Source organism: Triturus cristatus, chromosome 5_1 (genome assembly GCF_964204655.1).
Source record: "Triturus cristatus chromosome 5_1, aTriCri1.1, whole genome shotgun sequence".
Taxonomy (NCBI): Eukaryota; Metazoa; Chordata; class Amphibia; order Caudata; family Salamandridae; genus Triturus; species Triturus cristatus.
Genome location: NC_140587.1, coordinates 80,539,180 through 80,554,526, shown reverse-complemented (window position 1 = coordinate 80,554,526; position 15,347 = coordinate 80,539,180). Strand labels below are relative to the sequence as shown.

The 15,347-nt window shown below is 51.3% G+C and overlaps 1 protein-coding gene across 1 annotated transcript in view; it reads right to left on the bottom strand.

Moving 5' to 3' along the window:
- The window catches only part of LOC146830251 (E3 ubiquitin-protein ligase TRIM39-like), a 146,282-nt gene extending 131,537 nt beyond the window's left edge, over positions 1–14,745 (bottom strand). Inside the window, exon 1 of the mRNA XM_085604451.1 lies at positions 14,668–14,745. The gene's annotated coding sequence lies outside the window, so the exon portion shown is untranslated. The remainder of the gene's footprint in view (positions 1–14,667) is intronic.
- Positions 14,746–15,347: the final 602 nt, after the last annotated feature.

Below are 15,347 nucleotides of genomic sequence, written 5' to 3'. Positions count from 1 at the left end.
TGCTCTTGGACAGCCTTCCCATGGAGCCCTTATACTGCCATGAGTTACCCCCAGACATACCTTGTGCTCTCGGACAGACTTCCCATGGAGCCCTTATACTGCCATGAACCACCCCCAGACATACCTTGTACTCTTGGACAGCCTTCCCATGGAGCCCTCATACTGCCACGAGTCACTCACCAAACACACCTTGTGCTCTTGGACAACCTTTCCATGGAGCCCTTATACTGCCATGAGTCACCCCCAGACATACCTTGTGCTCTTGGATAGCCTTCCCGTGGAGTCCTTATACTGCCACGAGTCACTCCCCAAACATACCTTGTGCTCTTGGACAGCCTTCCCGTGGAGCCCTTATACTGCCACGAGTCACTCCCCAAACATACCTTGTGCTCTTGGACAGCCTTCCCATGGAGCCCTTATACTGTCACGAGTCACTCCCCAAACACACCTTGTGCTCTTGGACAGCCTTCCCATGGAGCCCTTATACTGCCACGAGTCACTCCCCAAACATACCTTGTGCTCTTGGACAGCCTTCCCATGGAGCCCTTATACTGTCACGAGTCACTCCCCAAACACACCTTGTGCTCTTGGAAGGCCTTCCCATGGAGCCCTTATACTGCCACGGGTCACCCCAACAAAATACCTTGTGTTCTTGGACAGCCTTCCCATGGAACCCTTATACTGCCATGAGTTACCCCCAGACATACCTTGTGCTCTTGGACAGCCTTCCCATGGAGCCCTTATACTGCCATGAGTTACCCCCAGACATACCTTGTGCTCTTGGACATTCTTCCCATGGAGCCCTTATACTGCTACGAGTCACTACCCTAACATACCTTGTGCTCTTGAACAGCCTTCCCATGGAGCCCTTATACTGCCATAAGTTACCCCCAGACATACCTTGTGCTCTTGGACAGCCTTCCCATGGAGCCCTTATACTGCCACGAGTCACTCCCCAAACATACCTTGTGCTCTTGGACAGCCTTCCCATGGAGCACTTATACTGCCATGAGTTACCCCCAGACATACCTTGTGCTCTTGGGCAGCCTTCCCATGGAGCCCTTAAACTGCCATGAGTTACCCCCAGACATACCTTGTCCTCTAGGACAGCCTTCCCATGGAGCCCTTATGCTGCCATGAGATACACCCAGACATACCTTGTGCTGTTGGACAGCCTTCCCATGGAGCCCTTATACTGCCATGAGTTACCCCCAGACATACCGTGTGCTCTTTGACAGCCTTCCCATGGAGCCCTTATACTACCACGAGTCACTCCCCAAACATACCTTGTGCTCTTGGACAGCCTTCCCATGGAACCCTTATACTGCCATGAGTTACCCCCAGACATACCTTGTGCTCTTGGACAGCCTTCCCATGGAGCCCTTATACTGCCATGAGTTACCCCCAGACATACCTTGTGCTCTTGGACAGCCTTCCCATGGAGCCCTTATACTGCCACGAGTCACTCCCCAAACATACCTTGTGCTCTTGGACAGCCTTCCCATGGAGCCCTTATACTGCCACGAGTCACTCCCCAAACATACCTTGTGCTCTTGGACAACCTTCCCATGGAGCCCTTACACTGCCACGAGTCACCCCAACAACATACCTTGTGCTCTTGGACAGCCTTCCCATGGAGCCCTTATACTGCCATGAGTTACCCCCAGACATACCTTGTGCTCTTGGACAGCCTTCCCATGGAGCCCGTATACTGCCATGAGTCACCCCCAAACACACCTTGTGCTCTTGGACAGCCTTCCCATGGAGCTCTTATACTGCCATGAGTTACCCCCAGACATACCTTGTGCTCTTGGATAGCCTTCCCGTGGAGCCCTTATACTTCCACGACTCACTCCCCAAACATACCTTGTGCTCTTGGACAGCCTTCCAATGGAGCCCTTATACTGCCATGTGTTACCCCCAGACATACCTTGTGCTCTTGGATAGCCTTCCCGTGGAGCCCTTATACTGCCACGACTCACTCCCCAAACATACCTTGTGCTCTTGGACAGCCTTCCCATGGAGCCCTTATACTGCCACGAGTCACCCCAGACATACCTTGGACTCTTGGACAGCCTTCCCATGGAGACCTTATACTGCCATGAGTTACCCCCAGACATACCTTGTGCTCTTGGACAGCCTTCCTAAGGAGCCCTTATACTGCCATGAGTCACCCCCAGACATACCTTGTGCTCTTGGACAGCCTTCCCATGGAGCCCTTATGCTGCCACGAGTCACTCCCCAAACATACCTTGTGCTCTTGGACAGCCTTCCCATGGAGCCCTTATACTGCCACGAGTCACTCCCCAAACACACCTTGTGCTCTTGGACAGCCTTCCCATGGAGCCCTTATACTTCCACGAGTCACTCCCCAAACATACCTTGTGCTCTTGGACAGCCTTCCCATGGAGCCCTTATACTGCCACGAGTCACTCCCCAAACATACCTTGTGCTCTTGGACAGCCTTCCCATGGAGCCCTTATACTGCCACGAGTCACTCCCCAAACATACCTTGTGCTCTTGGACAACCTTCCCATGGAGCCCTTACACTGCCACGAGTCACCCCAACAACATACCTTGTGCTCTTGGACAGCCTTCCCATGGAGCCCTTATACTGCCATGAGTTACCCCCAGACATACCTTGTGCTCTTGGACAGCCTTCCCATGGAGCTCTTATACTGCCACGAGTCACCCCAACAAAATACCTTGTGCTCTTGGACAGCCTTCCCATGGAGCCCTTATACTGCCATGAGTCACCCCCAAACACACCTTGTGCTCTTGGATAGCCTTCCGGTGGAGCCCTTATACTGCCACGAGTCACTCCCCAAACCTACCTTGTGCTCTTGGACAGCCTTCCCATGGAGCCCGTATACTGCCATGAGTTACCCCCAGACATACCTTGTGCTCTTGGACAGCCTTCCCATGGAGCCCTTATACTGCCACGCGTCACTCCCCAAACATACCTTGTGCTCTTGGACAGTCTTCCCATGGAGCCCTTATACTGCCACAAGTCACTCCCCAAACATACCTTGTGCTCTTGGACAGCCTTCCCATGGAGCCCTTATACTGCCACGAGTCACTCCCCAAACACACCTTGTGCTCTTGGACAGCCTTCCCATGGAGCCCTTATACTGTCACGAGTCACTCCCCAAACATACCTTGTGCTCTTGGACAGCCTTCCCATGGAGCCCTTATACTGCCACGACTCACTCCCCAAACACACCTTGTGCTCTTGGACAGCCTTCCCATGGAGCCCTTATACTGCCACGAGTCACCCCAGACATACCTTGTGCTCTTGGACAGCCTTCCCATGGAGCCCTTATACTGCCACGAGTCACTCCCCAAAAACACCTTGTGCTCTTGGACAGCCTTCCCATGGAGCCCCTATGCTGCCATGAGGTACCCCCAAACATACCTTGTGCTCTTGGACAGCCTTCCCATGGAGCCCTTATACTGCCATGAGTTACCCCCAGACATACCTTGTGCTCTCGGACAGACTTCCCATGGAGCCCTTATACTGCCATGAACCACCCCCAGACATACCTTGTGCTCTTGGACAGCCTTCCCATGGAGCCCTCATACCGCCACGAGTCACTCACCAAACACACCTTGTGCTCTTGGACAGCCTTCCCATGGAGCCCTTATACTGCCACGAGTCACTCCCCAAAAATACCTTGTGCTCTTGGACAGCCTTCCCATGGAGCCCTTATACTACCACGAGTCACTCCCCAAACATACCTTGTGCTCTTGGACAGCCTTCCCATGGAACCCTTATACTGCCGTGAGTTACCCCCAGACATACCTTGTGCTCTTGGACAGCCTTCCCATGGAGCCCTTATACTGCCATGAGTTACCCCCAGACATACCTTGTGCTCTTGGACAGCCTTCCCATGGAGCCCTTATACTGCTACGAGTCACTACCCTAACATACCTTGTGCTCTTGGACAGCCTTCCCATGGAGCCCTTATACTTCCATGAGTTACCCCCAGACATACCTTGTGCTCTTGGGCAGCCTTCCCATGGAGCCCTTAAACTGCCATGAGTTACCCCCAGACATACCTTGTGCTCTTGGACAGCCTTCCCATGGAGCCCTTATGCTGCCATGAGATACACCCAGACATACCTTGTGCTGTTGGACAGCCTTCCCATGGAGCCCTTATACTGCCACGAATCACTCCCCAAACATACCTTGTGCTCTTGGACAGCCTTCCCATGGAGCCCTTATACTGCTACGAGTCACTCCCCAAACATACCTTGTGCTCTTGGACAGCCTTCCCATGGAGCCCTTATACTGCCACGAGTCACTCCCCAAACATACCTTATGCTCTTGGACAGCCTTCCCATGGAGCCCTCATACTGCCACGAGTCACTCACCAAACATACCTTGTGCTCTTGGACAGCCTTCCCATGGAGCCCTTATACTGCCACGAGTCACTCCCCAAACATACCTTGTGCTCTTGGACAGCCTTCCCATGGAGCTCTTATACTGCCATGAGTTACCCCCAGACATACCTTGTGCTCTTGGACAGCCTTCCCATGGAGCCCTTATACTGCCACGAGTCACTCCCCAAACATACCTTGTGCTCTTGGACAGCCTTCCCATGGAGCCCTTATACTGCCATGAGTTACCCCCAGACATACCTTGTGCTCTTGGACAGCCTTCCCATGGAGCCCTTATACTGCCATGAGTTACCCCCAGACATACCTTGTGCTGTTGGACAGCCTTCCCATGGAGGCCTTATACTGCCATGAGTTACCCCCAGACATACCTTGTGCTCTTGGACAGCCTTCCCATGGAGCCCTTATACTGCCACGACTCACTCCCCAAACATACCTTGTGCTCTTGGACAGCCTTCCCATGGAGCCCTTATACTGCCACGAGTCACTCCCCAAACACACCTTGTTCTCTTGGACAGCCTTCCCATGGAGCCCTTACACTGCCACGAGTCACACCCCATACACACCTTGTGCTCTTGGACAGCCTTCCCATGGAGCCCTTACACTGCCACGAGTCACTAATCAAACACACCTTGTGCTCTTGGACAGCCTTCCCATGGAGCCCTCATACTGCCATGAGTCACCCCCAGACATACCTTGTTTTCTTGGACAGCCTTCCCATGGAGCCCTTATACTGCCATGAGTCACCCCCAGACATACCTTGTTTTCTTGGACAGCCTTCCCATGGAGCCCTCATACTGCCATGAGTCACCCCCAGACATTCCTTGTGCTCCAGACATACCTTGTGTTCTTGGATAGCCTTCTCATGGAGCCCTTTTAATGCGATTAGTTAACCTGATTTCCTACTGAAAGACCCTGTACACTTCTCCAGTCTCTTTCTTTTCTTCCCACAAAGATACTACTTCGGAAATTGAGAATTCCGAACACTCACTCACTCACCTTGTGCTCTTCTGCAGCCTCATATAAGGGTTCATGGCGTGCACTGACCTCTGATCGCCCATTCGCCCATATTCTTTAAAAAACAAACACCCACATACATTGTGCTCATACAAAGGCTTCTGTATAGGCCCTCGAGTGTCTTCACTTATAATCACTGAACACCCACACACTTACCTTATGCTCTTCTGCAGCCTCATCTAAGGGTTCATGGAGTGCACTGACCTTTGATCCCTAAATGCCCACAAACACACCTTATTATCCGAAAATAACACCCATATACATTGTGCTCATCCAAAGCCTTATGTATAGGCCCTGGAGCGCAGGGCTTTAAGTGGGCCGGGTCCTGCTGGTGCTCAGCACCGGCAGTTCTAAAAAGCAGGTGCTGAGCCGGGTCCCTGTCGGGCTCTCGAATTTTGTCCTCACCCTCAGGGTGAAAAAAAGCTTAACTCTGCAGCAGTACCACCCTTCACTGCCTTTGACGAAACTTCAAAGCGACTCGTTTTAGTTTTTTCACACTCATCATGTCAGAACTGAAGCATTTTCAATATTATATGCAACAAAGCCATAGTTATTGCTTATTTAGCTTATGCAACTAACAACCATTGAAAAAACAACATTTCTGGCTTGTTGTAGGTGTTTATGTTTGGCAAATTTAAAAAACGCATAGCTGCCCAAAGGCTTCCCAGCGCCGAGAAGAGAGAGCTGTCGGCAACAGAGCCCGAGGGAAATCATCTTGGGAATAGCCAAGCCTTAAGTTTGTTCCTGAAGCTGCGTTCATCTTCCAGCAACCTCAGTTCCCTGGTCATGGAATTCCACAACATCGGGACCAGGAATGAGAGAGATCAACCTCCCCCTTTCGATCTCTTGATCCTCAGCGTCTTCATGAGGCGGTCATCAGATGTCCTGAGGGGCCTCTTTGGGACATATGGAGAGATGAGTCCCCTGAGCATGGTTGGACCCCTGCCATTCATAGCTCTATGAGCCAGGCAGAGGGATTTGAATGTCATCCTGCATTCGATGAGCAGCCAATGAAGCTGTTTGAAGGAAGTTGTCACTCATTCCTGTCTAGATTTTTTTTAAACGTAGCCTGGCCGCCGCGTTCTGCTCCACCCGCAGTGGCGAACACCCATTACAACGATGAGCGCACAACGCGGTTGCATAACAACACAAATTTCACTTCGCGTGAACGTTTACATAGTATGTCTCCACAGCGCATGCTGTTACATCGCAGGGTTTCCCGCCTCGCATGCTATTACAACGCGAATATGGGTAAGCAGTCCCAATACAGAACACAGAACGGAAGAAATTTAGTACTTTCGAATCTGTGTATATTACACACAACTATGACGTATGCTGGCGTTATTCAGACTGAGGAGATACTTAGTACTTTTTTTTATGCGTAATCTGTGTATAATGCATCTCCATTGCATGTCATGGGTGGGATTGTCATTCTTACATTTTTTTATGCGTAACCTAGGGATAATGAAGGTGCCATTTATTGAATGCCATTATGGTCAGTGAACATTTAGTTTATTGCATTATCATAAGTGAACATGAACATAGATCCTAGAATGAATGTGTCATTTATCTAATTTTATTATGGACAGTGAACAGTTTTTAAAATACAGAATCTTCATTTGTATTCGTTATACAGATTATAAATTGGTAAGTAGTCCCAGGTTTGCAAAGTACAGAATACAGAATGGAAGACACTTAGTACTTTTGAATCTGTGTATATTGCACACAACTATGACGTATGCTTCACAGTGGTCTAGTGCCTAAAAATAGGAAAGGGTTTACTTTGCACCAATTTTATCATTGTACTTTTATGTAAACAAAGATAGATCTTTTCTTTATCTTTCTCGAACAAAATCATAATTTTTGCATTCTCTGGATATATGGTAAGGCTTTGGTGAAGGGTCTGTGGTGAGACTGTAATTAAGGATATGCGATGGGGCCGTGGTGATGGATGAGTGGTAGGGTTGTGATGAAGGTTGTGAGGTGGGGCTGTGGTGAAGGATCTGAGGCGAGGCTCTGTCGAAGAACATGCTGTGGGCTGTGGTGAATGATGTTCGGTGGGGCTATGGTGAAGGATGAGAGGTGTGGCTGTGGTGAAGGATGTGCCATGGGACTGTGGTGAAGGATGTGCAGTGTGGCTGTGGTGAAGGATGTGCAGGGTGGCTGTGCAGTGTGGCTGCGGTGAAGGCTGCGCAGTGTGGCTGCGGTGAAGGATGTGCAGTGTGGCTGTGGCAAAGAATGTGCAGCGTGGATATGCAGGGTGGCTGTGGTGAAGTTTGTGCATTGTGGCTGTGGTGAAGGATATGCATTGTGGCTGCGGTGAAGGATGTGCAGTGTGGCTGTGGGGAAGGATGTGCAGTGTGGATATGCAGGGTGGATGTGGTGAAGGATGTGCAGTGCAGTGTGGCTTTGGTGAAGGATGTGCAGGGTGGATGTGCAGTGTGGCTGTGGTGAAGGATGTGCAGTGTGGCTGTGGTGAAGGATGTGCAGTGTGGCTGTGGTGAAGGATGTGCAGTGTGGATATGCAGGGTGGATGTGGTGAAGGATGTGCAGTGCAGTGTGGCTTTGGTGAAGGATATGCAGGGTGGATGTGCAGTGTGGCTGTGGTGAAGGATGTGCAGTGTGGCTGTGGTGAAGGATGTAAGGTGTGGCTGTGGTGAAGGGTGTGCATTGTGGCTGCGGTGAAGGATGTGCAGTGTGGCTTTGGTGAAGGATGTGCAGGGTGGATGTGCAGGGTGGATGTGCAGTGTGGCTGTGGTGAAGGATGTGCAGTGTGGCTGTGGCAAAGGATGTGCAGTGTGGCTATGCAGGGTGGCTGTGGTGAAGGATGTGCAGTGCAGTGTGGCTATGGTGAAGGATGTGAAGGGTGGATGTGCAGTGTGGCTGTGGTGAAGGATGTGCAGTGTGGATATGCAGGGTGGATGTGGTGAAGGATGTGCAGTGCAGTGTGGCTCAGGTGAAGGATGTGCAGGGTGGATATGCAGTGTGGCTGTGGTGAAGGATGTGCAGTGTGGCTGTGGTGAAGGATGTGCAGTGCAGTGTGGCTGTGGTGAAGGATGTGCAGTGTGGCTGTGGTGAAGGATGTGCAGTGTGGATATGCAGGGTGGATGTGGTGAAGGATGTGCAGTGCAGTGTGGCACAGGTGAAGGATGTGCAGGGTGGATGTGCAGTTTGGCTGTGGTGAAGGATGTGCAGTGTGGCTGTGGTGAAGGATGTGCAGGGTGGATGTGGTGAAGGATGTGCAGTGCAGTGTGGCTGTGGTGAAGGATGTGCAGTGTGGCTGTGGTGAAGGATGTGCAGTGTGGCTGTGGGGAAGGATGTGCAGTGTGGATATGCAGGGTGGATGTGGTGAAGGATGTGCAGTGCAGTGTGGCACAGGTGAAGGATGTGCAGGGTGGATGTGCAGTTTGGCTGTGGTGAAGGATGTGCAGTGTGGCTGTGGTGAAGGATGTGCAGGGTGGATGTGGTGAAGGATGTGCAGTGCAGTGTGGCTGTGGTGAAGGATGTGCAGTGTGGCTGTGGTGAAGGATGTGCAGTGTGGCTGTGGTGAAGGATGTGCAGTGTGGTTGTGGGGAAGGATGTGCAGTGTGGATATGCAGGGTGGATGTGGTGAAGGATGTGCAGTGCAGTGTGGCTCAGGTGAAGGATGTGCAGGGTGGATGTGCAGTGTGGCTGTGGTGAAGGATGTGCAGTGTGGCTGTGGTGATGGATTTGCAGTGCAGTGTGGCTGCGGTGAAGGATGTGCAGTGTGGCTGTGGTGAAGGATGTGCAGTGTGGCTGTGTTGAAGGATGTCCAGTGTGGATATGCAGGGTGGATGTGGTGAAGGATGTGCAGTGCAGTGTGGCTTTGGTGAAGGATGTGCAGGGTGGATGTGCAGTGTGGCTGTGGTGAAGGATGTGCAGTGTGGCTGTGGTGAAGGATGTAAGGTGTGGCTGTGGTGAAGGGTGTGCATTGTGGCTGCGGTGAAGGATGTGCAGTGTGGCTGTGGGGAAGGATGTGCAGTGTGGATATGCAGGGTGGATGTGGTGAAGGATGTGCAGTGCAGTGTGGCTATGGTGAAGGATGTGCAGGGGGATGTGCAGTGTGGCTGTGGTGAAGGATGTGCAGTGTGGCTGTGGCAAAGGATGTGCAGTGTGGATATGCAGGGTGGCTGTGGTGAAGGCTGCGCAGTGTGGCTGCGGTGAAGGCTGCGCAGTGTGGCTGCGGTGAAGGATGTGCAGTGTGGCTGTGGCAAAGGATGTGCAGTGTGGATATGCAGGGTGGCTGTGGTGAAGGATGTGCAGTGTGGCTGTGGTGAAGGATGTGAGGTGTGGCTGTGGTGAAGGATGTGCATTGTGGCTGCGGTGAAGGATGTGCATTGTGGCTGCGGTGAAGGATGTGCAGTGTGGCTGTGGGGAAGGATGTGCAGTGTGGATATGCAGGGTGGCTGTGGTGAAGGATGTGCAGTGCAGTGTGGCTATGGTGAAGGATGTGCAGTGTGGCTGTGGTGAAGGATGTGCAGTGTGGCTGTGGTGAAGGATGTGAGGTGTGGCTGTGGTGAAGGATGTGCATTGTGGCTGCGGTGAAGAATGTGCATTGTGGCTGTGGGGAAGGATGTGCAGTGTGGATATGCAGGGTGGCTGTGGTGAAGGATGTGCAGTGCAGTGTGGCTATGGTGAAGGATGTGCAGTGTGGCTGTGGTGAAGGATGTGCAGTGTGGCTGTGGTGAAGGATGTGAGGTGTGGCTGTGGTGAAGGATGTGCATTGTGGCTGCGGTGAAGGATGTGCATTGTGGCTGCGGTGAAGGATGTGCAGTGTGGCTGTGGGGAAGGATGTGCAGGGTGGATGTGCAGTGTGGATATGCAGGGTGGCTGTGGTGAAGGATGTGCAGTGCAGTGTGGCTATGGTGAAGGATGTGCAGTGTGGCTGTGGTGAAGGATGTGCAGTGTGGCTGCGGTGAAGGATGTGCAGGGTGGATGTGCAGTGTGGATATGCAGTGTGGCTGGGGTGAAGGATGTGCAGTGTGGCTGTGGTGAAGGATGTGCAGTGATTTGGGAGTAAATTATTGTCAAATATACTTTCAAAGCTGAAATGTGAATGGTTATAATAACTGCTGCCGTCTCAGACCTGAGTCTTCTTATTTAAGCTGACTTCCTGGTGTTTGTCGTTGTCTCTGCTGTGCTTGTTCCTACTGCTCTTTTGTTGCCCATGTGCCTCTCCTCCTCCCTTCTCTGTGATACCTTTGTGTGTGGATCCTCATACGTTTTATTTTCACCCATGTGCGGCTTCCCTCACTCTCTAGTCCTTTAGATCCCCCTTACTCTTTTCTCTCCAGTTCCTTCCATCCACCCTTGTCCTGCGTGTTTCTTCCCCCTACGCGCACACTCCTTGTTCTTTCCCTGACACGCGCCCTCAATGTTGCTTGCCACCACCCATGACCCCATGTAGCTTTGCTCCCCATCCTCCTGTGGCTTGCCTAGCCCGGTGTGATTCTACCCACCTTACCTCTCCTTACCTGCGCTACTGTTTTATCTTTTATTTACCAATCCAACTCTGATCGGCAAACAAAGGAACACGCACTTGGTTCATTTTGTAGACGGATCCCTTAAACTAATAGGTCCCAAAATCGAAATTATTGGCTCCGCTAATACTTATTAGAGGAAGTGTTCTATAATAGTGAGGGGCTTTTGTACGTGTGGTCTCCAGATGTCTTGTAAACCAAGTCCCATAAAAATGCAACATTTGAAGCTACTTCAGTGTGGGGGCTTGGAACAGAGTCCCTTTGCTTAAATTAAACAGCACCCCCAGTCCCCCACCCGTATGTTATCACGAAGGCAATGTTAAATAAATGAACGTGCAAGGGTCCATTGTAAAGAGCACTGTACGAATGGCTAAGACCACCTGCAATCTTGTGTGTCTCTGCCCGTATGATTTGACAGTAAGCTTGAATATCGCAATCATAGACCACGAAAGAAGAGTGAGAAGAGGCCACGTGTTCAGTTTATTTATGGACACTGAACGTAATGCCATAGCAATTGCCACATGTGCGTGGCGGAAAACTTTTTGCGGGCTGGGGGGTGGATGGGGTGGGGGCTGGAGACACAAAAACCCCTGGTTTGCCTGCAGCCTTGTATAGAGACAAAAAAACAAAAAAAAACGCGTTGTAATGCTAACGCGATGTATTCGTATACGTAGTAATGCCGTCTTCCATGGGGGAAACACATTGCAGTTGAAATGGTATGCGGTGAAAAAACACGCGATGTAACAGCAATTGCGATGTAGAAACGGCGTGGCAAAAGCACGCGGTGTAACTGCTTGCGATGTAGAAACGGCGTGGTAAAAGCACGCGGTGTAACTGTTTGCGATGTAGAAACGGCGTGGTAAAAGCACGCGGTGTTACTGTTTGCGATGTAGAAACGGCGTGGTAAAAGCACGCGGTGTCACTGTTTGCGATGTAGAAACGGCGTGGCAAAAGCACGCGGTGTAACTGCTTGCGATGTAGAAACGGCGTGGCAAAAGCACGCGGTGTAACTGCTTGCGATGTAGAAACGGCGTGGTAAAAGCACGCGGTGTCACTGTTTGCGATGTAGAAACGGCGTGGTAAAAGCACGCGGTGTAACTGCTTGCGATGTAGAAACGGCGTGGTAAAAGCACGCGGTGTCACTGCTTGCAATGTAGAAACGGCGTGGTAAAAGCACGCGGTGTAACTGTTTGCGATGTAGAAACGGCGTGGTAAAAGCACGCGGTGTAACTGCTTGCGATGTAGAAACGGCGTGGTAAAAGCATGCGGTGTCACTGCTTGCGATGTAGAAACGGCGTGGTAAAAGCACGCGGTGTCACTTTTTGCGATGTAGAAACGGCGTGGTAAAAGCACGCGGTGTAACTGTTTGCGATGTAGAAACGGCGTGGTAAAAGCATGCGGTGTCACTGCTTGCGATGTAGAAACGGCGTGGTAAAAGCACGCGGTGTCACTGCTTGCGATGTAGAAACGGCGTGGTAAGCACGCGGTGTCACTGTTTGCGATGTAGAAACGGCGTGGTAAAAGCACGCGGTGTAACTGTTTGCGATGTAGAAACGGCGTGGTAAAAGCACGCGGTGTCACTGTTTGCGATGTAGAAACGGCGTAGTAAAAGCACGCGGTGTCACTGTTTGCGATGTAGAAACGGCGTGGTAAAAGCACGCGGTGTCACTGCTTGCGATGTAGAAACGGCGTGGTAAAAGCACGCGGTGTCACTGCTTGCGATGTAGAAACGGCGTGGTAAAAGCACACGGTGTCACTGCTTGCGATGTAGAAACGGCGTGGTAAGCACGCGGTGTCACTGTTTGCGATGTAGAAACGGTGTGGTAAAAGCACGCGGTGTCACTGTTTGCGATGTAGAAACGGCGTGGTAAAAGCACGCGGTGTCACTGTTTGCGATGTAGAAACGGCGTGGTAAAAGCATGCGGTGTTACTGCTTGCGATGTAGAAACGGCGTGGTAAAAGCACGCGGTGTTACTGCTTGCGATGTAGAAACGGCGTGGTAAAAGCACGCGGTGTAACTGTTTGCGATGTCGAAATGGCGTGGTAAAAGCACGCGGTGTAACTGCTTGCGATGTAGAAACGGCGTGGTAAAAGCACGCGGTGTAACTGTTTGCGATGTAGAAACGGCGTGGTAAAAGCACGCGGTGTCACTGTTTGCGATGTAGAAACGGCGTGGTAAAAGCACGCGGTGTAACTGTTTGCGATGTAGAAACGGCGTGGTAAAAGCACGCGGTGTAACTGTTTGCGATGTAGAAACGGCGTGGCAAAAGCACGCGGTGTCACTGTTTGCGATGTAGAAACGGCGTGGTAAAAGCACGCGGTGTAACTGCTTGCGATGTAGAAACGGCGTGGTAAAAGCACGCGGTGTAACTGCTTGCGATGTAGAAAGTGCGTGGTAAAAGCACGCGGTGTAACTGTTTGCGATGTAGAAACGGCGTGGTAAAAGCACGCGGTGTAACTGCTTGCGATGTAGAAACGGCGTGGCAAAAGCATGCGGTGTCACTGTTTGCGATGTAGAAACGGCGTGGTAAAAGCACGCGGTGTTACTGCTTGCGATGTAGAAAGGGCGTGGTAAAAGCACGCGGTGTCACTGTTTGCGATGTAGAAACGGCGTGGCAAAAGCACGCGGTGTAACTGCTTGCGATGTAGAAACGGCGTGGTAAAAGCACGCGGTGTAACTGTCTGTGATGTAGAAACGGCGTGGTAAAAGCACGCGGTGTAACTGCTTGCGATGTAGAAACGGCGTGGTAAAAGCACGCGGTGTAACTGTTTGCGATGTAGAAACGGCGTGGTAAAAGCACGCGGTGTAACTGTCTGCGATGTAGAAACGGCGTGGTAAAAGCACGCGGTGTAACTGCTTGCGATGTAGAAACGGCGTGGTAAAAGCACGCGGTGTAACTGTCTGCGATGTAGAAACGGCGTGGTAAAAGCACGCGGTGTAACTGCTTGCGATGTAGAAACGGCGTGGTAAAAGCACGCGGTGTAACTGTTTGCGATGTAGAAACGGCGTGGTAAAAGCACGCGGTGTAACTGTTTGCGATGTCGGATCATAGATCCCCTGCAGTCTGTTAGTAACATATTTTGCAGATCCCAGGTACAGGGAGTTGCCATAATCAAGACGTGACACCACCAGGGACTGGTTCCTGGTTCTTCGTGCCTGTTCTGGATTTGTTATACCATAGCAGGTTGCTGCTAGTTTTTTAGCTTTGATTTCAATAATCCAGGCACATGCCCAGATTCTTTATTGATGGGTTGGGGACGGGAGGTGTTCCCCAGTCTTCTGGCCAGTTAATCATGGCCCTGGGCGAGTGATTGTTTCCCAGGGTCATCAATTCCGTTTGATCCCATTTACTTTTAGGCTACAGCTGGCCATCCAATTAGCCACCTTTTCCATACAGGGTTCCAGTTGGAGGTGGTTTGAGTTCGGCTCCTCCGCAACCGATACCAACAGTTGTGTGTTGTGCGCATAGGACACGATCGACAGCCCAAACTCCTGGACAATGTCCCCCAGTGGGCACATGTATATGGAATGTTACTTGTTGTGTTGTATATCTGGGCGCAATAACAGTAGCAGCAAAATAGCAGTCGGACGGCACACTCTGCTGAGCACAGACTTTTAGATTAAATGTTTGAAGTCACGCCCTTAATTACATTTGCGACGCCCCTTTGTGAGACCCCCCAATTTTTCCATCCCACTAAAAGCGCTGCTGGAGCGGCTTCACTTATAATCACTGAACACCCACACACATACCTTGTGCTCTTCGGCAGATCCAGAGTGAGATCTGTCACACACATCACAGGAGGATGTCTGCTCCTCCCTGCAGCCGTGAGCTCAGAATGCAAGAAGTCTAAGTTAGAGTTTCTGTGTAAAGTGGGAGGGTCTGTGTGTCTCCTCCTCCTGTGTGTGCTGGGACTTCCAGGGTTCATGCTACACTCTCTGAACAGAACAATGCCTCGAGGCTTTCAGTGCTGTGTCTGTGCTGCACTAGGTATGCGAGAGGATTCCTGTGCTCCCTCCTGTGCACTGCTTCTATGTGTGAGGGTCTCCTGTGCTGCTGCCTTGCCAGTACCAGTTACATATTTGAGGGATTGCCTCTTGGTGTCTGTGCTGTACCACTTCTATGTGTGAGGGGCACCTGTACTGCAGCCTGTGCTGTATCAGTTCTAAGTGTGAGGGGCGCCTGTACTGCAGCATGAGCTGTATCAGTTCTATGTGTGAGGGGCGCCTGTACTGCAACCTGTGCTGTATCAGTTCTAAGTGTGAGGAGCGCCTGTACTGCAGCATGTGCTGTATCGGTTCTATGTGTGAGGGGCGCCTGTACTGCAACCTGTGCTGTATCAGTTCTAAGTGTGAGGAGCGCCTGTACTGCAGCATGTGCTGTATCGGTTCTATGTGTGAGGGGCGCCTGTACTGCAGCCTGTGCCATATCA